This window comes from Canis lupus, chromosome 29 (genome assembly GCF_011100685.1).
Source record: "Canis lupus familiaris isolate Mischka breed German Shepherd chromosome 29, alternate assembly UU_Cfam_GSD_1.0, whole genome shotgun sequence".
Lineage (NCBI taxonomy): Eukaryota > Metazoa > Chordata > Mammalia > Carnivora > Canidae > Canis > Canis lupus.
Genome location: NC_049250.1, coordinates 18,730,348 through 18,753,697, shown reverse-complemented (window position 1 = coordinate 18,753,697; position 23,350 = coordinate 18,730,348). Strand labels below are relative to the sequence as shown.

General features: G+C 35.7%; 1 long non-coding RNA gene across 4 annotated transcripts in view; it reads left to right on the top strand.

The window, feature by feature from the left end:
* The first annotated feature begins 10,865 nt into the window (after positions 1 to 10,865).
* LOC111093133 overlaps positions 10,866 to 23,350 on the top strand; it is a 115,814-nt gene continuing 103,329 nt past the window's right edge. For 3 of the 4 annotated variants that reach the window (XR_005381076.1, XR_005381079.1, XR_005381078.1), the window contains exons 1-2: positions 10,866 to 10,991; positions 18,615 to 18,745. This is a non-coding gene — a long non-coding RNA (uncharacterized LOC111093133). Of the gene's footprint in view, positions 10,992 to 18,614; positions 18,746 to 18,957; positions 19,011 to 23,350 lie in introns of all 4 variants that reach the window. The other variant, XR_005381077.1, reaches the window with a different exon arrangement.

Genomic DNA, 23,350 nt, shown 5'->3' with positions numbered 1-23,350 from the left:
TATTCTCTTAACCATGAAATTAAAGCCAAAATTATGAAAATTAAAAGATGAATATAATGTGTATATCTCCACGATCTAAAGTCAAATATTCTGAGGCACCTGGCTAGCTCAGTCAGTTAAGCAACTGTCTTCAGCTCAGTTTATGATCCCAGAGTCCTGGGATCCAGCATGCATCAGACTCCCTGCTCAATGGAGAGCCTGCTACTATCTTTCCCTCTGCCTCTTCCCTCTGCTCATGCTTTCTCTCTCTCTCAAATAAATAAATAAACCTTAAAAATAAAATTAAATGACATATTTTTAAGTGATGCTTTTGTAGAATTCCTTGTTTATGAAGCTGATGGCTAAGAAGTGAATAACTCCTTTCTCTACCCTATGGTTTTGACCTGATTATCACATGCATGGAATTCATGATTTTGAAAGCTGACTAAAAATAAACTAATCTCTCAATTTCCAAATGTCAAGTGGCTAAGTATTTTGGGAAAAATCACAACCACCTGAAATCTGATCTAAACAATAAAATTAATGGTAGAAAAAAAAATAAATGTAAGGAATTGATGCTAAAATTAGAGGTATCATACACATCACAGGTACCACGAATAAGATTAGGTGAACTTGAGATAATTTAAAGTGTTCCAGAATCCACTTAAAATAAAATGTGGATTTTGGCAGTCTAACTCTATAGGTAATTTTAAAAAATAACTCTCAATCTTTTCCAGGTTTGGTCATGAAATCCATCTAAATGTACAAAGAGTTATCTCCTTTCTGCAGCAAAGTTTCAGCTTGAGTTTTGGTCTTTTGTTTTGTTTTGCAAATTATAGGAAAAGAAAACTTCATGGAAAATATAGAAAATAATTATACCATGTAAATTAACTAAGTCTCTCTAATATAAACCTTGGTGATTAACAGTAAAGTGCATATCATCTGGCTTTATGTGTTGTACACTAAAATACAAAGTTTATGTTTTCTCAAGTAGCATCTGGACACAAATCATTTTTCTTCCTTGGGTTTAAAACCAAACAGAAATCTTATAGTGAGACTAGTAAGTAGCTTTGACTATCTATCATTAGAATAAGCCACCTAATCAACATCTCCCGTTGTTGCAGTCATTCTCAAGTGATAGGGTATTTGAAAGTGCTCAATGAAACTTGAATTAAGACACATATTTTGGATCCCAGCAGGTCAGTGGCCTGATGCTAGACTGTATTACCTCAGTAATATTATAATGCATTAATAATATCACATACAGAATATTCTGAAAAGGACTCCCTAGAGAAGCAATATGTACTGAGTTCTCCAGCTGATTGTTAATCATTAGAGATTCTTTTGTTATCCATCTCATCTTTGTTTTCTTCCCATTGATTCCATGATTCATGTAATTAATAATTTCAGTTAAGATATTTTGATTTTTATAATTAAGACATTTATAAGTATTCATAATATTTAAAATACTTAGTCCAGCTTTATTTGGAATATTATAAAATTGGAAAACACAAATGTGTCCATCAATAGAAAAATGACTGGGTAAATCAGGAAACAGGAGTACAGTGAAACACTAAATAGTTCTCTCAAAAAGGTAACGTTAATGTATGGACTAAAGGTATACATGATATATTACATTAAAAAGTACTTAGAGGTCAATATGTGTAATATGTCCTTTTCCCTTTTTCTTTTCCCCTTTTTCTTTTTTAAAAGTTACATATCTATGTGTGGTGAGTATGCATAAGCATAGAGAAAAAAATTCTAAAACTGAAGAGCACAAAGGGACTTTTACTTCAGAGCCTACATAAATTTTAACAGTGTATGAGTGATTTATACTTTCTACCATGTTTATTTTTCTCTATTTTTCAAGTGAAACATCTACTACTAATTCAGTGGGTATATGCAAATAACTTTGCCAACCACTGTAAAACCAAAAATCTATTGGGAAGTTTAAAATCTCAGCCTCAGGACTCCTTTGACAACCCAAATCAAAAGAAATTTGTGTTTCCTATTCAGTTTCTAGTCCAATATAGGCGCCTAGGTGATTTTTAAAAATCTACTATAAAAACAGTGAATTACCCTGACATCTTACCTCATGAAGTGATGTTCCATTTATTCCTAACTATATCTTTGATTTTAAAAAAGAAAAAAAAAACTTAAGTGAATAGTCTTTCTCTTCAATTTCTGCAGGTGTTTTTTTTTTTTTTTTTAAGTACTTCCTACATTAAAGCAACAGAGGTAAAATAAGGCATCCTACCTATGCTACAGTACTACTGTGAAAAGTTATAGAAGAATTGACCTCAGATTTCTTTCCAGTACTGGCCTATTAACAAAAATAATGTGTTCTTTACATTTTACTTTGCTAGCAATGCTGACAAACGGATGTTGCAACATGTATTGGTCATATACTTTTGGAGATCATCACATACTTTCAAGTACAGCTTGCTTCCAGTAAAGAAAATGTTTCAGAAAATTAAACCTTCTTACATTTAATTTCAAATGTCTATTGAGGACATACTACATTTTTAGCATCCAAATAATATTTTGTAGACTACTTCCCATGTATAGAAGTGGCATCAAAAAAAATAAAGTATTTTAACAATCGGAGTGAAAAATATGGTAACTTTAGTTGGTGTGAAAATACTCACCTAGGGCGGCCCCGGTGGATCAGCAGTTTAGTGCCAACTTCAGCCCCAGGATGTGATCCTGGAGACCCAGGATCGAGTCCCATGTCAGGCTCCTTGCATGGAGCCTGCTTCTCCTTCTACCTGTGTCTCTGCCTCTCTGTCTGTGTCTCTCATGAATAAATAAAATCTTAAAAAATATATCCACCTTGACTTATTATGACCATATTTTTGAGCTCAGTGTAGGTGTGTGGTTATGAAGCAATAATTTGCTATAGGCTGTGTTCGGTGATCTGTAATAGGGATATGATGTTATATTTAATAAGCAGATAGATACAATTGATAAGAATATCATTGTTATGTTAGTAGTAATTTAGTTTAGTTTCAAGGATCAAGATCGGACCACAAGTCACTGCTCCTAACATAATAAGAATAATTCATATTCTGTTAGAGCTATCTATGGAAGGCAAAATGTTCAAGAGCTTTCTGATGCCTACTGAAATACATGCTTTGGACCTATATCAAAGAATTTTGTGAAACTATTATTTAGAGCAAGATCAATCTCTTTGAGAATTGCTTTCTTCTCTTCAATTAGAAATCAAAATCATTCCTGAGGACAAGAATAAATGGAAATGACATATACCACAGGGGACTCTTCACTTCATAACACTATTTTTTCCCCCAATAAATAGACTAATTGAAGAAACCAACATAAGTTGTTGGGAGTAAAACTGGTTGCCTAAGATGTGATCAATTAGGTCTCCAACAAATTATTCTATACTGTTTAAGTCTTTATGCTGTTCCTCACATATTTCTGGCTCTCTTTTTGGGGGTACAGGGCAAAACTGGGCTTCTCTATCTTCTTTTTTTTTTTTTTTTAAGGAAAATTTGTTTTTTTTTTTTTAATTTATGATAGTCACACAGAGAGAGAGAGAGGGGGGGGGGGGGGGCAGAGGGAGAAGCAGGCTCCATGCACCAGGAGCCTGACGTGGGATTCGATCCTGGGTGTCCAGGATCGCGCCCTGGGCCAAAGGCAGACGCTAAACTGCCGCGCCACCCAGGGATCCCTCTATCTTCTTTGAAGTTAGACTTGGCTTTTTGAACTTGCTCTGGCCAATGAAATCCAAGTAGACATTTTAAGAGCCAGGTTGAGGTTTGCCACGTGGCTTTCCCATTGTCAAGTGGTGTTATGTCAGGATGTAGCTTTTGTCATTCTAGGTCCCTGAGTAACCAAAATAAGTAGAATTTCCCGTTGGCCCACAGTAGATGGATAATGTGCATGAGAAAGAAACTTCTATCGTGCTAAAATTTCAGTGTGGTGTTTTTATTACCTAAAGGTAATTTAGTCCATCATGATACATATGAAATGCCTTCCTTTCAATTCTAACATCCATCTCTACCATCCTTTTCTTCTATTTCTAATTCCTTTTCATGAACAACATCTGGCTAGACCCAAAAAGACAGTATCCTTTGTGAATTTGTGAACTTAAAACATCCCTGAGATACAGCCAACTATAATTTTATTTTCTAGGAGAATGAGGATGATAGATTGCAAAATACATTTAAAAATTGTTCACTGGGGACGCCTGGGTGGCTTAGCAGTTGAGCGTCTGCCTTTGGCTCAGGATGTGATCCCCGGTCTGGGATCGAGTCCCACATCGGGCTCCTTGCAGGGAGCCTACTTCTTCTTCTGCCTATGTCTATGCCTCTCTCTGTGTGTCTCTCATGAATAAATAAAAAATCTTAAAAAAAATAAAATAAAATAAAAATTGTTCACTAGATGATGTATTGTACCCTGAAGAAAACAGACACCACATACTTTCATTTTATTCTTTCCTAAAATGCAAACACAGTCCTATCGTCCCATCTATTTCAATTTATGTTCACAAATACATACCTGACAAAACTACAAAAAACAACTTTCATAATTCTTAAAAAGCCTACCTCTGCACAAAATCCATAGCGAACCAGAAAGAATAAAATCTATATTTTCAAAATGCCATTTCTATCTTTAATATTTGCAAAGCGGTTACCAACTTCCCTTAGACTTAAGATCAGTAGAGTTTAATGTTGAATTAACTGCCAAAGTGTTTTGCTGTCAGCCTAGAGAAGGTAATAAAGTATTGAAGGAGAACACCCAGCTCAGCTACAGTCAGCTCTGTGTTGGTTAATGTTTTAGAGACCAAAGAGAAAGTTTACATGAAGCCAGAAAACCTCTATGATATCCTATATCACCTTGCCATTTCCCTTTTACCAAATGACTTCCCAGCTGCTGTGGAGTGAAATTCAGTTTGAGATCTTCAGACTCCATTCTGTGTTTTGTGTGAGAAAATGTTTATTGTTCATAAGCCAGTTTTAAAAATGTAATTAAATTCAATACAAAATAAATACTTTGATCATCAGTATTGCATCTTCACGTAATGAGTCACAAAATCCTCCACAATGCACAATAGATGCTTTTGAAAATAAAAGGAGCAATATTTTCTCAGAAACAAATTTCCCCAAATTGTGTTCATGTCTTTTTGAGTCTTCCCTTCTCTTCTTCAGACATCATGAACCCTGATCACTCATAGGATCTGGAAGGCATGCTTCAATCTGACAATGAATGTTTGGGAACAGTTTTGGCAGGAATGACAATATTTTCTTAGCTATGTTTAAAATTGCTTCTGTACAACATCAACTAACTTACCTATAATTGTAACTGTAATTTGTTAATGTGAAAGTAAATAAGTAATATGTTCTTTTGCAGGCTGATTTATAAGAACCAAGTAGAAGAATGCAATAGACAAAAATCTAAAACATATGAATTAATTTAAATTATGATTACCAGGCAAAGCTTTTCTTAAGTTTTATGCTTAATATAATTCTTCCTACATTGAAAGTAAAGTTCAGTTAATTTGATTTAGTCAAAAAATGAAGAAGTATAGAGATGTCTTTGAAAATGTGGAAACTCTTGGGTTCAGATGATATACTCTTTAGCATGAGAAGTTAGAAGGAGGAAATTCATTTTAGGAATCTAAAAGGAAATATGGAATTTAAATATGGAAGTCATTATTAACAGTTAGTAGATTTTATTACTCAATAAGTTTATCTCAGATATACATTTCTAACCATGTGATAATAATGTAATTGTGATGGCAACTTCAACAATAAGTTTGTATTCCAACATAAGTTTTCACTGAAAATGATAATCAGAAGGAAAATGACTTAGATCATGGCAATCATCTCTTCCTCTATAGTCTCTAGAGAAATAAAGAATAACTTTACCAACAGCATCTTGTGCCAATTTTAAACACGGTCATAGAAAAACTAAAGCTGGTAATATTAAAAACCCCACAGGATTGGGTGCCTGGGTGGCTCAGTTGGTTAGCTGCCAACTCTTGGTTTTGGCTCAGATCATGATCTTAGGGTCATGAGATCCAGTGGGGTTCCACACTCAGCACTAAGTCTGCTTCTCCCTCTCCCTCGCTCTTCTCCCACAGTGTTTGTATGTGTGTGTGTGTGTGTGTGTGTCAAAAATAAATAAATAAAATATTTAAAACCCCCACAGGATTGTACTTTTTAGCTTTCACCCTCAGCTTATGTATATTCCTATGGAAGCAATATCTAGTTTCCTCCAGTCTGGGGACTGAATCTGTGGCAAAGTCCATATTTTCCATAACTTTCAAATATCCCTGCTAATTTAAGACACAGCTTTCAAATATGAGTATTCTCTACTCTGAAACTTTAGGTGTAGACCCTAGAAATGATGGATCCTTTACCTTATTTCTCTTATTCCTATAACTTCCCTCAGGTTGTATCTCAAAACTGAAACATTTTCATCATAAAAATATTTTTCTTTCTTTCTTTCTTTTTTTATTTTTACTGAATTCTATGCTGGCAAAAGCTTTCCTGGTATAGTATACTTTTTTCTTAACCGGAGTAGGATCTACACTGAATATAGAATAACATGCCCTGCTTTCTCCCTCTAAACACTGTCTTATAATCTCTACTAACACAGAGTTAAACTGAATTTCAATGGGTCTTGACTAGTTAAAGCCAAATTAAAGATAGTGAAAGAATCATTTGATGATGTGTATGACAAAACAATTGCCTGATATTTGAAAATGGATATAGTTTGTTTTACCAAATTAAGACAACTAAGTAAAGCAACATGTCAAGAAATCAGTAATGGATATTAAAATAAGTTTCATTCTTTACTATTGAACATTAGCCAAAGTATCTCCCCCATCTTTCCTCTCCTCACTTCTTCACATCTTTGATAGCTCCTCTATTACAATGAATCAAAAAGAATGCAGATCTGAGGAGGAAAAAAAATTCTTTCTGTGCTTAAGCTTTATTATGATTTTATTTTATTTTATTATTTTATTCCTAAAACAGAGATTTATGATCCTTGATCTTTTCTAGTCTTTGTTCAAGATTCTTCAGCAATTGAAGTGCAAGTAATTTGCACCTAGCACTCCAATAATATTGACAGATACAAGTAGTCCTTGGTACCCAAGAAGGAGAAAAAAAACTCATTCATCTTATAAGTTGCTGGATTTACTGTGTGTATTTACAGAAAACCCAGGGTAAGAACAAGGTTCCTTCGGCTTAGTTCATGTGAAAATAGTCCACTGAGGAAACAATGACAAACTTAAACTTTGAAATAATTTTTACCAGCAGAAGTAAATCACTCACTTTTTTTCTATAAATATTATGGTTCTAGTAGGCTTAACATTTGCTTCTTCTTAAGAGTATGAAAAAAATAGTTATATTTGTGGAGACTTGCCTTTCACATTCCCTTAAAAATTTAATATCTTTATTAAGGTATAATTTAGGCAACATCAAATCCACCAATTGTAAGTATAAAAGTTGGAGATTTCTATTAAAGTTATAAAAATGTGCAACCACCATCATAATACAATTTGAGAACACTTCCACCACCCAGAGGGGTTCTTTCATGCCCACTTGCTGTCAGTCCTACTCCTACTACCAGCATAAGGCAACTGCTGATCTCTTTTCTATCTCTATAAATTTACCTTTTCTAGAAATTTCATATAAACAACACATATACTATGTTTTCCTTTGTGTCTGGCTTCCTTTCACTTAGCATGATGTTTTTGGTATTCATGTTGTTGTGTGTAATAGTCCATTCTTCCTTATTAGTAAATAAAATTCCATTGTATGACTATATCACACTTGGTACATTCATTCACTAGTTAACAAACATCAAGATTGGTTTCAAATTGGGGCTATTAGAAATCATATTGCTAGGAACATCTACATATATGCCTTGTGTGGTCCAGTGTTCTCATTTCTCTGATGTAAGTAACTAGAATCCCTGGGTTATATGGTACACACATGTATAACTTCTAAGACACTGCCAAAGTGTTTTCCAAAGTGGTTATACCATTTTGGTTCCCACCAGAAGGGATGTATGAGGTTCCTAGATTCTGTACTCTCTAATACCAACATTTGGTATTTTCAATGTTATGGATTATAACCACTTAGTGTAAAGTGGCATCTTATTTTGATTTTAACTTGCATTTTCCTTGTGACCAATAATATTAAGCATTTTCTCAGGTGGTTATTGTTAGTCTTTCCTATATTTTCTTTGGTAAATATTTATTAATATATTTTGATCATTTTTAAATTGTCTTCTTCTTATTGAATTGAAATTGCTCTTCTGCATTCTGGATATAGGTCCCTTATCAGACATGATTTATAAATATCTTATCCAAGTGTATATCTTATCGTTTCATTTTCCCAATTATGTCTTTTGAAAGATGAAATCTGTCATTTAGATGGAATCTAATGTATCCATTTTTTTCTTTTATGAAATTTGCTTTGGGTGTCATAACTGAGATATCTTTGCTAAATCTAAGGTTACCATCTTTGTTCATTTTTTTTAAGTTTTATAGTTTAGATGTTACATTTAGATTTATAATACATTTATAACTAATATTTGTATATGATGTGAGGGAAGAGTCTAAATGAATTTTTTCTTTTCCTTTTTTTTTTTTTTTTGCATAGGAGTATTCAATTGTCTCAACACTATTTCTTGAAAAAAATATTATTTTGCTATTGGATTGTCTCTGCATCCTTGTCAAAAGAAAATCAATAAACAAGGGCTTATTTCTGACTGCTCTATTTCTACAAACTTTTAACTAAATTTTTTCAAAGTGTTTGGAATGGATAGAAGGGACACAGAAATATAGTGAATTAATCACCAGTGCCTATTTACAGAGTTCTCAAAGTACCATTTTACCACTGTTCAGACCAATTTTTTTTTTCTCTTAGTGTGCCATTTTGTTTTCTTTCTTGTCTACCTACCTTTTTTTAATCCCTGTTCTCTATCATTGGAAAACATGACAACGTGTTATGAAATAATGAACTAAAACATCAGTTTTGGAAGAAGGGAAAGGTACAGTCAGAAAAATCAAAAGCCCCAGGTAGTTTGGCCTCCTATGGTAAGGATGGTTGCCTCAGAATCCTTGCCCTTGTTAGCAACTTCTCATTGCAAGGATCATTTTCATGTGATCTATTTGCATATTCTTAAATGACAAATAGAGTCAACATGGGACCTGTGGCTTTTCTCTAAATAGGAATATGAATAAGATTTTGGTTCTCAATTTATTAGTTTTATCCTCATGCTCTTCATTGTTTCCTTATAGTATTATTTCAAAGAAGTATTATCTTGTGTCTCACCCAGAAATCACAAAACAGTATCCCATAGTATGCCAGGAGGATGGTTTTTTCTTAAAAAGTGAGCCCTGGACTAAACAGCATTAGTTTTTCCTTGCTAAAATGCCAATGTTGCCTTTAAAATAAGTCATTTTGCTGTTATAACCTATGAATTTATATGCTTGATAAATATGTCTTGATACCTGATTAATGAAATCCTTATAATTGCAAATTATAAATTAAATTGAGGCAGGGGGATAGATAACTAATCTATTTGAAATTTACTTCCTATTGCATTAAAAAGGGGGCCTTGATTTGGGCTTGAATAATGATAAAATTTCAGGTAATTTGAGGACATTTTTTTCCTGAAGTACTGCTCATACTCTCAATTAGCTTTAGTGACCTGGTGTCTTCCCCTACCCTCAACACATTCACTCAAAATTGATTTTTTTTTCCCTTTTTACTCATTTTTTCCAGAATGGTGTAATCATGTGATTGCTTCAGGAAGAAAACCAATGTCTTCATTTTGGTTCCTTTCCTTTATTCCAGCTCTGAACAATGATGGATTGTGATCATACACAGCTTACAAATTCACTATGGATGTAGCTGGATTTCATTAATACTGATCCCTCTTATATTTATTTTCTTTCTTTTAGTTTTCTTGTTCACATTTTAAAAAGAATTTTTCCTAAGGAATGTTATTACCTATCAATCTTTATTATTATTTGATCTTTAATTTTAAGATCTGGTTTAAATTTTTCCTTCTGACAATTTCAAATTTCTACATAAAAATACTTATTTTAGTCTATATTGTTATCATTTGTGTTTTTAATTTATGTCATTTTGAAAGGTTTGAAAAAGTGCCACTGGAAATTATTTATCACTCCTTTGATTTTGTATTTTTTAGGTAATTCACCTGAACATTTAACCAGCACAGCAATCACTTACATTAAAATGGTGTCAGAAAATAAAAATAAAAATAAAATAAAATAAAATAAAATAAAATAAAATAAATAAAATAAAATAAAATAAAATAATAAAATAAAATAAAATAAAATAAAATAAAATAAAATGGTGTCAGGAAATTGGTAGTGTCTGGTCAAATTGTGCATGCTCATAGTAAAGCAGCAGTTACCAAAAACAAATGAAGGCTAGAGAATATGAATGAACTCAACCAAATCTTGATGCTTTTCTAACAGATAAAATGCCCACAGCATTTACAGTATTTCCAGTTGCAAAAAAAAAAGAAAAAAAAAATCTTAACAAATTCCTGATGGCCTCTTTAAAATTTTGTCCACAAATCAAATGGAACAATTGAATTGGGAGTCATAAATAATTTTCCAGTGAATGAAGATACATGAAGCTGGATTTCAGGATATTCTGAAGTCAACAGGCCAGAGCCAAATAACAAGCACAAAGGAGACATTGGCCAGAGCTAGAGTGTCTGCAAAATTGGCTCTAAAAACCCTTACTTGAAAGCATGCTAAACTGGTCATGCCCTGCCCTGGATACAGGACCTAGGATGATGCAACTTTTAAACAGCATCCTACAGAGGTCTTATTTTGTCACAATAGCTTTCAGAGCATTCTATGGTACAGCACAAATGTTCCTGGATTCTCTACTAAGCTTTATTTCCCCTTCAAAATTTACAACACCAAACAACATCTGGATTCTATTTCAGTCTGAGCAATGGGCAGAGGAGAACCCAGAACCAAATTGAGAGTAAGGATAACTGTTTCTGATTGGACTTGCAAATCAGAGGGAGACTCTAGTTTCAAGTAGAATTCTTCAGAGTCCTTTGGAAAAGCAACATTTTTCCAAAGGACATTATCACATTTGTTTTATCTGGTACTATATGCCCTGTGCCTAGCATAGAACTTGTCCTATAGAAAGTGTGTAAGAAGTGTTTTTGAATGAAAGATTGAACAGAATGACTTCTTTCTCCACTCAAAATAACCTTCCTCATTTGTGCAGCACATAGTTTACTGAGTGCATAAAAACTGAAAACATTGTGATGTGTTGGCTTATAACAAGATGGCAGTCCTGCCATTACAGTTACCTATGAGGGTGGAAGTATGAGTTATGTGACCATTCAAATGATATCCTTAGAATTCCTGAAAAATAATCTTTCAAGTTAAGCAGATGCCTTTGAGGCAGGGACAAATCTGAAATATAGCTATATGGGTAGCCATACAGGATAATTGGGCCTCTCCTTATTAGGAGTACAGTCTGGCTGGAAGTTAAGGACTGTCCAGAAAAAAAAAATGTTTTGATAACAGATGCAGTATCACAGACGTCCTGAGATTTACCCTAGATAGCTGGGAACCAGACAAACATTTTCCATTTTCCTATGATTACTACACTTTTTTTTTTTTTGGCAAATCTTAGAATAATGTCACAATTGAGCAAAAGCAGCCCAGTGAGAATGCTGGTTTATGTTTCTAACACTTCAGTCCTAATATTCACAAAGAACAAAGTCTGTATTCCACAAAGAAAAAGTGACTGTTCCATTAAACTACATTGATATATAATATAGACTAACTAGAAACAGAAACATTTAACAGGATTTTTATATTCCAAATCTACTTGGGCCTGCAGATAATCCTCTTCAAGTTAGCTGTCAAATTAACTTTTTATACACATATTTTTTTATGACAAAGACCATTAGGAGATAATTGAGATCTTGCCTAGAATCATGGCTGATAAAAGTAGACTTGGACATGGTTTCTAGTGATAATGGAAAATATTTAGATATGCCAAGACTAAAAGGATGACCGCATAATCAATTATTTTATTATAATGTACAATAGCCTAATAGAAGGAAGTATTAATAGCTATTAACAAAGTTTTGTGTTATATCTCAAACCTTTTCTTTCCAATATATTAGTTCAAGTATTGTTTGCAGTTAGAAGAAGTCACTATAACAAAATAGAATACAAACTAATACGTGGCATTTTATTACAACCCAGTAGAGACCGTGGGGGTTTTATTTTATTGCTGACTTGACTTTAGGTACCATTTTGATCACTCTTGAGTGTGGAGTCTGGTGTATATGAACAATTAAGGGATCTATGAGTCACCTGTTGGGACTCTAAAGGAAACAACAGATGCGGAATAACTTAAGCACGAATGCTATCCTGCTCACTCCGTAGTTGAGGTGGGCTGAAATTTAGGAGGTTCACATAAGAGTAAGATATCTAGGTATTAAAAAAGAAATATAGCAGAATACATCATTTGATCAGAGAGTGGATATCAAAGAATAAGAATTACAAAACATCATTGAATGTTGGCATTCCATCTAGCCGAAAAGTAGTTATAAAGAAGGCTTTCTGAGAAAAGGTGCTCCACACATCTTGTCTATGAAATCACAAGAATACCTGCCCCAGCTCTGAGGGGGTGTGTGCTTTTAGCCTGGTCAGGATGATGAGGTTTCTAGAGCGAATCTATTGTTTATGAAATTGCCATATTCACATACTTGTATACATTAAATATATGCTAGCATGAATAATAATCTTATAGACATTTATGCTATTTTGAAATGACATCAGAAAGTGAAATATTCAAGTGGCATCATAAAAAAAAAAACTTTTAAAAGCATGCTGTGTGTAACATACCCAGTCAATTCAATTATCTTTGACCTCTGAAATCACTACAACTTCTGTAAAAAGTTTTCAGTGGTAGATTGCAAAGTCATTCTAAAAGTAGACACATGCAGCATAAATATAAATAGTATCTAAAAGTAGGTACTTATCCAAGCAAGGTATGTGCTTTTCAGAATGATGTCCTTAGGAATGGCTTTATGAAGTGAATTTTGTAAATTGTTGTGAAAAAAAATAGGGTAAAGAAGGCTATTTCATGTATGAACATATTTTCATATATATTAAGCTTTTCTGCCTACAGCTTATTAAAAAAAACAATTGAGCTCATAGTGCCATTTAAAGAAACATTAATTCATTCTTGAATTATGCAATGAAATTCAAGCAACATGGTGAATTTTGTTTTGTCTTAGCCTGCAAAAGCTTACATAAATTTTATATATAGTTGCTATAGTTAACGTAATTTTTTCTATTAGTGGAAAGAAGGCAAAATTAAGTAAGCTTTGTATTTTTATATATATTAGAGCTTATTATATCATTACTTTTAATATAAACTGCTTCAAGTAATTTTGGAATAGCAAAGTGTATATATCGGTAAATATGTGCATGCTAAATAAGGCTATGTAAGTGAAGCAAAAATTATTTGCTGACCTATCAATAGATACCTACTATACTTATTCTGGCAATGGTGATACTATCCACATAGAACATCTAAAATATTTAGCCCTCTTTCCTGACACATTTGCCAAATAACTTGTCTGAGTTCTGGGACTATTTGAGACCATATTAACAGAAAGCAAGAATCATAAGGTCTATGAGTGATCAGACTTTGAACACAAACTCTGCTATTGACTGATCTCAATAAATCAACAGAAAGGGGTTCTGTGAGTGTTTAATGACAATAAGGAGAGTATTTGCATTTTGTGCTAGAGAATTTATGTTTCAAGGACCTCATTTTCTCCAAATAAAACAAAAAAGTGGACTGGATAATGTAGTTCATAGACATTTACAAAGTTCTTATAAAATGTTTCAACCTGGATTTTGAAGAATTAGAAGAGTATTGATAGTTTTTTTAAGTTATAGCACAATTGAAACTTGGTACTTCCAAGTCCTTAAGAAGGCATATCAAAGATTCATGAGTAAAATCATTCAGTAGGTCATCTTATCCTTTGATGATTTGAATTTACTTTAGACCTGAAAACACAGTGGCCTATTAAATATACTATGGAGAGGGCCAAGTCCCCCAAGAAAAACTGCAACATGAGTTATTCCAATTATCCTTGATGCCCAGAGAACTATTACTCAGAGCATGATCCAAAAAGAGAAAAGTAGAGGAGCTAAATATCTTTGTTAGAAAAAACCAAGAATCAAAAACGAAAAGGCGTGGTTATTTACACAATAAAATTAGGAGAAATGTCTATCAAGAACTCCAGATGAGGGTATGTTTCTATTAAAAGAACAACACCTTCACATCTGAAGCCAGGTTTCATTAGAAGCTGGCATTAGCTAACTTTACCTAGACATTTACATAAGAGAAACCCACATCCAAGTGCTCATCTCCACTCAGATATTAGGAGGTAAAATCTAATGAACAAACTGCTGAATGTGCTAAGTCTCCACAGGAATCAAGCTTACCTCATGCAAGCCTACTTGTTGAAAAAGGAAAAAACTCACCAACTTATGTCATTAGGAATTTAATTTACACACTGCAACATTCATCACCACAGGCTCTTTCTCTAGTTTCATTTATGTTTTTCCACTCTGCAAAACCCAAGCCAGATACTTTTTGCACACACCATGTTTTCAAAGAAAAACAAATAGTGTAAGTAAAATAGACAGATATTTCTGCCACTAACAGTTAAGATTTATAGTATTTGTTGACAGATTACAAACTGCAATCTTATGATGCTTCCCTCTGTATTCTAGAAAACATTTTTTAACACTCTTTACAGTAATTGGAAATACTACACATAGATTTCTATTTATAATCATAGCCTATGCATATCTTCTTCCTTGTAATGCTTCAGGTACTTTCAGAAAGAAAGGCAAACCATTCGATATTGTCAAATCTATACTAATGCTCAAAATCATATTGCAGGACAATATAGTCTAGTTTAGAGATTAGAATTGAGGGGCCATGTGTGATGCTGCCCTGAAGGTCTCCAGAATGACCCATAACAAATGCCTCTAACACTGCAGCAGAAACCAATGAAGACATTTCTGTGTTGTGTACAGGTCACATTGCTCTCTAACTGGGAGGTTTTCTAATGGAAACACATTAACCTTAGTGACAGCGAATCAGTAAAGTAAGCAGTTTGATTTTCTGAGTTATGAATTCCCATCAGGCTAGCAAGCCTACACGATGCCTTCCGTCACAGAGGGTATTATTAAAGCATAGAGTTTTTATTGAATTATAAAATGATTACTTTGAGAAAAGAATGACAACTTACCCTACATCTACAAATTAGTAATTTTTTTTTTTTTTTTACTATTGTAGAACCTCTCATTTTACTAGCGACTAATACAGAACAATTTTTACAAGCAAAATATTACTCAGGTGCTTTCTTTCTTATTTACACTGTATTTTTCTTGAAAGGTCTATGCTAGTAAAAGTGAAGTGTCTTCATCTTGATTTGTGAAAATGGTAAGAGAAATGTCTGTAATGATGGGCATTTTTCTATTAGAGTGGTAAGAAAAAGTTCTTTTACTTTTTTAGAGATTTTATTTATTTACTCATGAAAGACACACACACACACAGAGAGAGAGAGAGAGAGAGAGAGAGAGGCTGAGACACAGGCAGAGGGAGCAGCAGGTTCCAAGCAAGGAGCCTGACGTGGGACTCGATCTCAGGACTCCAGGATCATGCCCTGGGCTGAAGGCAGGCACGAAACCACTGAGCCACCCAGGGATTCCCAGAAAAAATTCTTTAATAAGTGAATAGATACGGGTATGATATGTCAAGAAACAGACAACTTTCTTTTGATTGATGATTTTTAATTTTTAAAAATTTTTTGACCAAATGCAAGTACTGCATGGGAAGGATTTTGGATTTGAGGACTGAGGAACAGTCTTTAGTAACTTGTTACCAAATGGGAGGTGGCTATTGATAAGTCATCCCATTTTATTTCCATTAAAGCAGTATCTTTAATGTAGAAATGAAAGGTATTTATATTCCCTGCTTTGTGGCACTTACAAATGATGACAGCATTTCATGGGTGTAACCTTTCAGAAGATAAAATATCAGAAGTACTTTTATATAGCAGATCATTTTGGAATCAAGTAATTGTATGTCACCTTCAGATTTCAATGGGAATAAATATCTGACTTTGAAATATTCTTCTTTTTTCCTTGAGATAGAAATAAATATAAAAGTACTTTACCTGTTGCCAATCAGATGGAAGTTTCTTAGCATGGATTTACTTCAAAAATCTTTTCATGAGCTAAAAGATTAGCTAAAAGGTTCTCTGGATAGTCTCCAGTTATTTGAAATATCATAACCAGTTTTTTTTAAATTAATTTATTTGTTTGACAAAGAGAGAGAGAACAAGCAGGTGGAGGGGCAGGCAGAAAATGGGGGCAGGCTCCCTCTGCTGAGCAGGGAGCCTGATGTGGGACCCGACCCCTGGACTTCAGGATCACACCCTGGGCCAAAGGCAGACGCTCAACCGTCGAGTGACCCAGACGTCCCTCATAACCAGTTTTTAAACAAAACTTTGTAATAGTCCTCTTATGACAAATTCTACATGAAAGCACATACTTTTCCATCTTGTTTTTAGGGTATTGAAAGTATAATTGTCGGGCACCTGGATGGCTCGGTGGTTGCGTCTGCCTGCGGTTTAGGTCGTGATCTGGGGCTCCTGGGATCGAGTCCCACATCAGGCTCCCCGCAGGAAGTCTGCTTCTCCCTCTGCCTATGTCTCTACCTCTGTGTGTGTGTGTGTCTCTCATGAATAAATCAATAAAATCTTTTGAAAAAAAGAAAATATAACTGTCTTTAGAGATCTTTAAAAATTCCTCTGATTATAACAGTAGGGAATTTTGTAGTCTGGTGGACATCTACACTGCTTTTTACTCCTCTTCTTTTCAAGCTCTTGAATAATGAGATGGCTAGAGGGAATCAAATGAAGTCAGATTTTATTCTTTTTCTCATAAAGCTATTTGTTCACTACTTTCCTTCTTCATTTGCCTTATTCATAAGTTTCATTATTAGATTTCTGACATTCAATGAACATTTGTCAAACTGTAACTGAGCTCCAGGTAGTGTGGTCATCATCCAAAACACAGAGCATATTAGTTCCAAATGAATATTTTTCTGAACATGAGATGTATCTGGGCTACTAACATTAATAAGACGCCCATTTCTGATCTGAATTCCTTACAGAACATGTCAGTGGCAGCTATCGCCTTTCACCATTCACTTGCCATGTTTTCTGTTTGGAGGGGAGAAAAACGTAGATTAAATTCTCAACATTGTTTCATTGGACACAACCACCAAGTGACTGCTAGTTCGTTCAGTCTGTAGGTCTGTGATGTTTCTCTCTTAATTTCTACACTTTTGTCATTTTGATCTGATACAGATTTGAAGAGTCAAGTTTAGCCCTAGTTAGTGTGGTGGCCCCTAACCTAGGTCCTCGGCATGTGTAACTAGTATGGGGGTCGGGGGGAATGGAAGTCCATGGAGAGGATTAGGAGGTTTCATGCGCTTGAATGCAGGCAACAAACCATCATACTGTCAGCAATGGTTTGTTGTTTCTGCTGCTGCGATTAATATTATTGCCATCATTGTTATTATTAACATAGTGTTTCAGATCTTTTGAAATACACTTAGGAATTATTTGACCTCACATGACCTCTTTTACCGTATCACAAATGTACATTTTTAATGTTTTGATAATTGCGTTTCAGTGTGACTTGTTTCATCTTTTTTCTTTTTAAAGATTTTATTTATTTATTCATGAGAGACAGAGAGAGAGAGACAGAGAGAGAGAGAGAGAGAGAGAGGCAGAGACACAGGCAGAGGGAGAAGCAGGCTCCAAGCAAGGAGCCTGACATGGGACTCAATTCTGGGTCTCCAGGATCACACCCTGGGCTGAAGGTATTGCTAAACTGTTGAGACACCTGGGCTGCCCTGATTCATCTTGTAGTCCTAGGTCTTTCATTTGGGGAATTTAGCAATTTATTCTGAGAATACACTTGTAGTTTCCACCAGCCTGCCAAAGAGGTCCATGGCATAAAAGTGTAAAGCCACCAGAGTTAGAGGGTCATTTAACAGAAAAATATGGGAATCTGTATTATTATTATTATTACTGTCAAGAATAGTCTCAGCAAATGTATGTCAAAGTCCTGTCACTCAGACATTTCCTTCATACACAGCAGACTGAAATTGCAAGGTTATACTCACAAAAATCCTCCCTTAAACTAAACATAAGTGACCAAGCCTGACGACTAAGGAAATTGGAGCACAGTAGCCCCCCTTCATCTGTGGGAGTATACACCAAGACCTCTAGTGGGTATCAGTAACCACTGGACAGTACTAAACCCTATATATACTATGTTTTTCTTAATATACACACACCTATGATAAAGTTTAACTTATAAATAATGCATAGTAAGAGATCAACAATAACTGATAATAAAATAGAACAATTATAACAATCTACTGTAATAAGAGTTATATGAATGTGATCTCTCTCTCTCTCTCTCAAAATATCTTCCTATATTATACTCTCCCTTCCTGTGATGATGTGAGATGATGAAATGCCTACCTGGTGAGATGAAGTGAAGGAAATGACATAGGCATCAAGACGTAGTGAGGCTACTGCTGCCCTGACAAAGCATCAGAAAGAGGATCATCTGCTTCCAGACAGTGGTTGACCACAGGTAACTGAAACCACAGATAAGGGGTGGGTGGGTGTGGGGGGACTACTGTATTGAAAAAAGTTTGCTGAACTGATGGACAATAGGTGCTTTCCTGGAGAAAGAAAGAAGTGGAGAAATGAGAGGGTGAAGGGGTTTGGAAGAAATGAGGGCTTTTTAGATGAAGGTGCACCTTCACCTTTTTTTTTTTTTTTTTTTTTTTTTTTTGCACATAGCTGGTTGGCCTACCAGGTCCTTTATGCAGTTGAATTTATAAGGGGACACCAAGGTAAGACAAGTAAAGTTCCAGTTTGAGGGCCTCCGTCTCCCTCCCCTGAATCCTGATCCACTGGCTGCCAAAGCCGGAAGGGGTTTGGGGTAGGGTGCTTGGTCACAGGAAAAGCTGCTATGGTTGGCCCAGCAGATGGGCAGAAAGAAAGGAAGTTTTTTGTTTGTTTTTTTTTCCTTCTTTTTTCTCTTTGGGCAAGAAGAACACTGGGCTCCTGCAGGCCTGGAAGGCAGTGCTGAGGTAGTCGGTGGCGGTTGACCTGGTCTTTAAGGCGTCATTAGGTCATATCTGGAGTCAGAATACATCAAACAGTGACGATACAACCCAGTTTAACTGTCCGGTTTTGTTCTTTCTTAGGGGTACATAAAATTATGGGATGTTGTACTGTGGCTTCTTAGATTTGTTGAAATTCGGTGTTTATAAGCTTTTAATGACGTAGCTAATAATTTCTCTGTTTAATACTAAAAGCTGCTCCAACTTGCAAGGTAGGATTGGAAGGTTTTATGAGCCCAAGATGGGGTTTTATGATCCTATTCTCAAAATAGAGCAGTTCTCATCCTCCTGTTAATACGTGGAGGCAGCACAGACTAAGATCCAGGTTTTTTCTTGTCCTCCCGTAACCGTTCAAAACGATGCAGGTTTGTATGATCACTTAATTTTTCACCCACTACCCAGCAGAGACTATATTATGTACAGAATGTATGTAAATAAATTGAATAACACCCTTCTATGACCTTTGCAAAGATGCAGCTTTTGCCAAACTATGTGAAGATTTTTTCTTTAGACAATGTCCTACTCACTTACGGCTGTTACCTTACAGTCCATGTCAGCTCCACTGTTTTCTGAGCAAAATATTGGATGGTTTGCAATACTCTAAAATTTTGGAAGGGTCTTCCCCCTAGAGGCTTTTTGCATTTTCAATTATGAGCTCATCCCTTTAGTCAAGTTGTTAAATATCAGGAATTTGAAACTGCACTTAAAAATGCACCACAGGGGCACCTTTTTTTTTATTTTTAAGATACTTTTTTATTTCTTCATGAGAGACAAGAGAAAGAGAGAAAGAGAGAGAGAGAGAGAGAGAGGCAGAAACACAGGCAGAGGGAGAGGTAGGCTCCAGGCAGTGAGACCGATGTGGGACTCGATCCAGGGACGCTGGGACCATGCCCTGAGCCGAAGGCATACGCTCAACTGCTGAGCCACCCAGGTGTCCCCGGATGCAACTTTAGAAGGGCTATGTCCTCTGTGGTTGGCTGCAGTCTCCCCGACTATTACTTCCTCCAGGAATGGCAGATATAGAGCCTGTGGTCAGGGTTAGGAGCACTCGATGGTATATGTGCCAACCCCATCTAAGCTTCTCCTCTGGCCACTACCTCCCCTGGCTATTTGTTCTTTGAGAGGCAGTCCGTACTGTGGCACCGTGGGCCTGGTGTTCCCTGCCATGGTGGTACTGACCCCCAAATATCCTCATAGAAAGTTAGTCATGGGACAGGTAAACGAAGAAGCTGTACTTAAGGTTTTGCTGTGGAGTAGTCACACACCCAAGTGTGACTGGAATCGTCTGACAAAAGTGGTGAGCTCTCCTCCATGTGGAGACTGAGTCACATGGGGTAACCAAAGTATTAAGAAATAAAGACATTGACAAATACCCTTGGACATGGGAAAGAAGGAGAGGGAGTATAGTCCAATGGCATGGGTTTCAAAGGGATGTTTTGTTTTGTTTTGTTTTGTTTTGTTTTGAGAGATGTGCATGGCAGGGGAGAGGCAGAGGGTGAAGGAGAAAGAGAATCTTAAGCAGGCTCTCTATGTCCCACATAGGGCCCACATGAGGCTCGATCAAAGACCCTGAGATCATGACCTGAGCTGAAATCAGAGTCTGATGTTTAATGACCGAGTCACCTAGGTGCCCCAAAGGGATGGTTTTTAAAAGATGATAGGGTAATAAAAATGTTCTTTTTAAGGAAACATTCTGATACAAAAATTCACTGCACAGAGAGACATAAAGAAGCATAGTGAGTGGTTTTTAAAGGTCCTGGAAAGGCCAGTTGAGGGGATCCTTCCTTTATGAAGTATGGCCACCTGAACTCAGGAGGGGAAGAAAAGAGAGAAACAGTATAAGCTCTACCTCTGAGAAGCCTAACATAAAAGGCTACAAGTGATCCTGGGGTTTCTGAAGAAAAACACTTCTCACATTCTCCAAATCTAGATTTTCTGAGATACAGCAAGGGATAATATAATGGCAAGAATGTTGAAGAGAATATTATCATAAAAGTCCTGAAACTTTCAAGTGTCATGTGTATCATGAGTCAAAATTATTTACAAATGTCATAAACGCACCTGACAAATCCACTAACTACCCATTAAGTATTTTCTTTCGCAAGAGATCAGCTTCACACTGCGTCTATTTTTGCAAAATATTCTACATTTTACTTTCTTTAGTTGGAGGAACGATCAGTTTTGACAGCACTTTTAACAACTAACCAGGGAACTCTTGTGACTTGGAGATAAATATGTTATAGGTCTGGGGAGACTTGTTTTGTCTAAAGGAAAGAGGGTGAAAAAAAATACCTCCTAAAAAAATACCTCCTAGTGGCCCCCAAACCTCTAGTAGAGTTTGATCGTTGTATTCCTAGCCTAAGAAGAAGAGCTAAAGGATCGCAACTTTCACTCAGCTCTCAGAACACTTTAGCAGTCTTAACACTCACTGGGCAACTAAGAAGGCCCTTACATTCATATTTATGATTTAAAATGCTTATATTTCCTGCCTATTTTAATAATCACATAAGACCATTAATAGAAAGAACCATATCTTATAATTCTTTTGTGATCTGCAAAAGCCTCTAATTCAGTCCTAAAAACTCATTAAACCACTGGCTGATTAAACATTACAAAGTTCCAGGTCAGTAAAGCAATGATCATTCTTGCTCTGTATGGCCAGGACTCCCAGCACCTCTTGGATTACATTGGAGCTCCTGTTCTCTGGTAAGGGCTGCCTATCAAAGCTGTCCAAACACACATAGGAACCCCATTATTCCCAGCAAGGTTTTCCATTGCTTAATTAATTCAACCCTACTCTTTCAAGATCGCCCTGAGTAGTACTATTGAATCCCAGTGACTTAAGAAGCTGGCTTTCCCAGCAAGTAGTTTTATGAACTGAGTGTGAACCAGAAGCAGTGATAAAATATTACCTGTCCCTATTGCTCTATTTGTACAAAAGCTGTTATTTTGAAACGGGCTATTCCTGTCTAAATACCATTCACATAGAACCAGGTTTTAAATCAGGCAGATTTTTCAAGAAGCCAGACATGTTAGGTGGGAGAAGGGCAGTGAAATGATGAAGCAGAAACCCATACTAAAACATGCACAAGGGACAGCCCGGGTGACTCAGTGGTTTAGTGCAGCCTTCAGCACAGGGCCTGATCCTGGAGACCCGGGATCGAGTCCCACGTTGGGATCCCTGCATAGGGACCTGCTTCTCCCTCTGCCTTTGTCTCTGCTTCTTTCTCTCTCTCTCTCTCTCTCTCTCTCTCTGTGTGTGTGTGTCTCTCATGAATGGATAAACAAAATCTTTAAAAATAATAAATAAATAAATAAATAAATAAATAAATAAATAAATAAATAAAACATGCACGAGGCTCTTTCCCTTTGTCCCCCTTCCCCCTTCCACACACACTAAGGTTTAAGGGTTGATTCTGTTCAAAATATTCCATTGTTGTGGTGTTTTATATGAATTGAATTCTTGAAAGACAAACTGATGTTTCTTCATGTAATAAAGATGCAAACAAGACTTCTGTTAGCTCATAAAGTATGTCTAGATCATCTCCAGATTCAGAGCCCAACACTCTGCCTGGCCAATGGTAAGTGCTATACACTTATTGATCCAGAACTCCAGAGAAGTTTCAAAAGACTTCTTCTCTGAGATGATATTAATATCTTGCTTTCTTTACTCTCCCTTTTATGATAGGTTGCTATTTTTCTTCCTGTCTCATACATAAAGTTCATAAGTGCTTGGAAAATTACCTGTCTTTCCTGATGGCTTTATTATGTCTCTCATGTTGATGTGAGAAAGAATAAACCCAAGACTACCACCATTTACAGATCTGAAACAGTCTGAAGCCCCTCAGGAGTAGGCTCTTATGAAGAAAGTTTCTCAGTAAAAAAAAGTAGAGTAAGTAACCCAGACCTGTGGAATATGGTTAGACATAAAGACATTTGAGACATAAAGAAAAGCCTCTGTCTTAAGTCTAGAAGTTGAGTAGCATTATCCAAAGGTCAAAATCAAATCCATTTCAATCTTACTACTTGTTGAGTGTGGACTTTCATTTGAAATCCCACTCAATCAC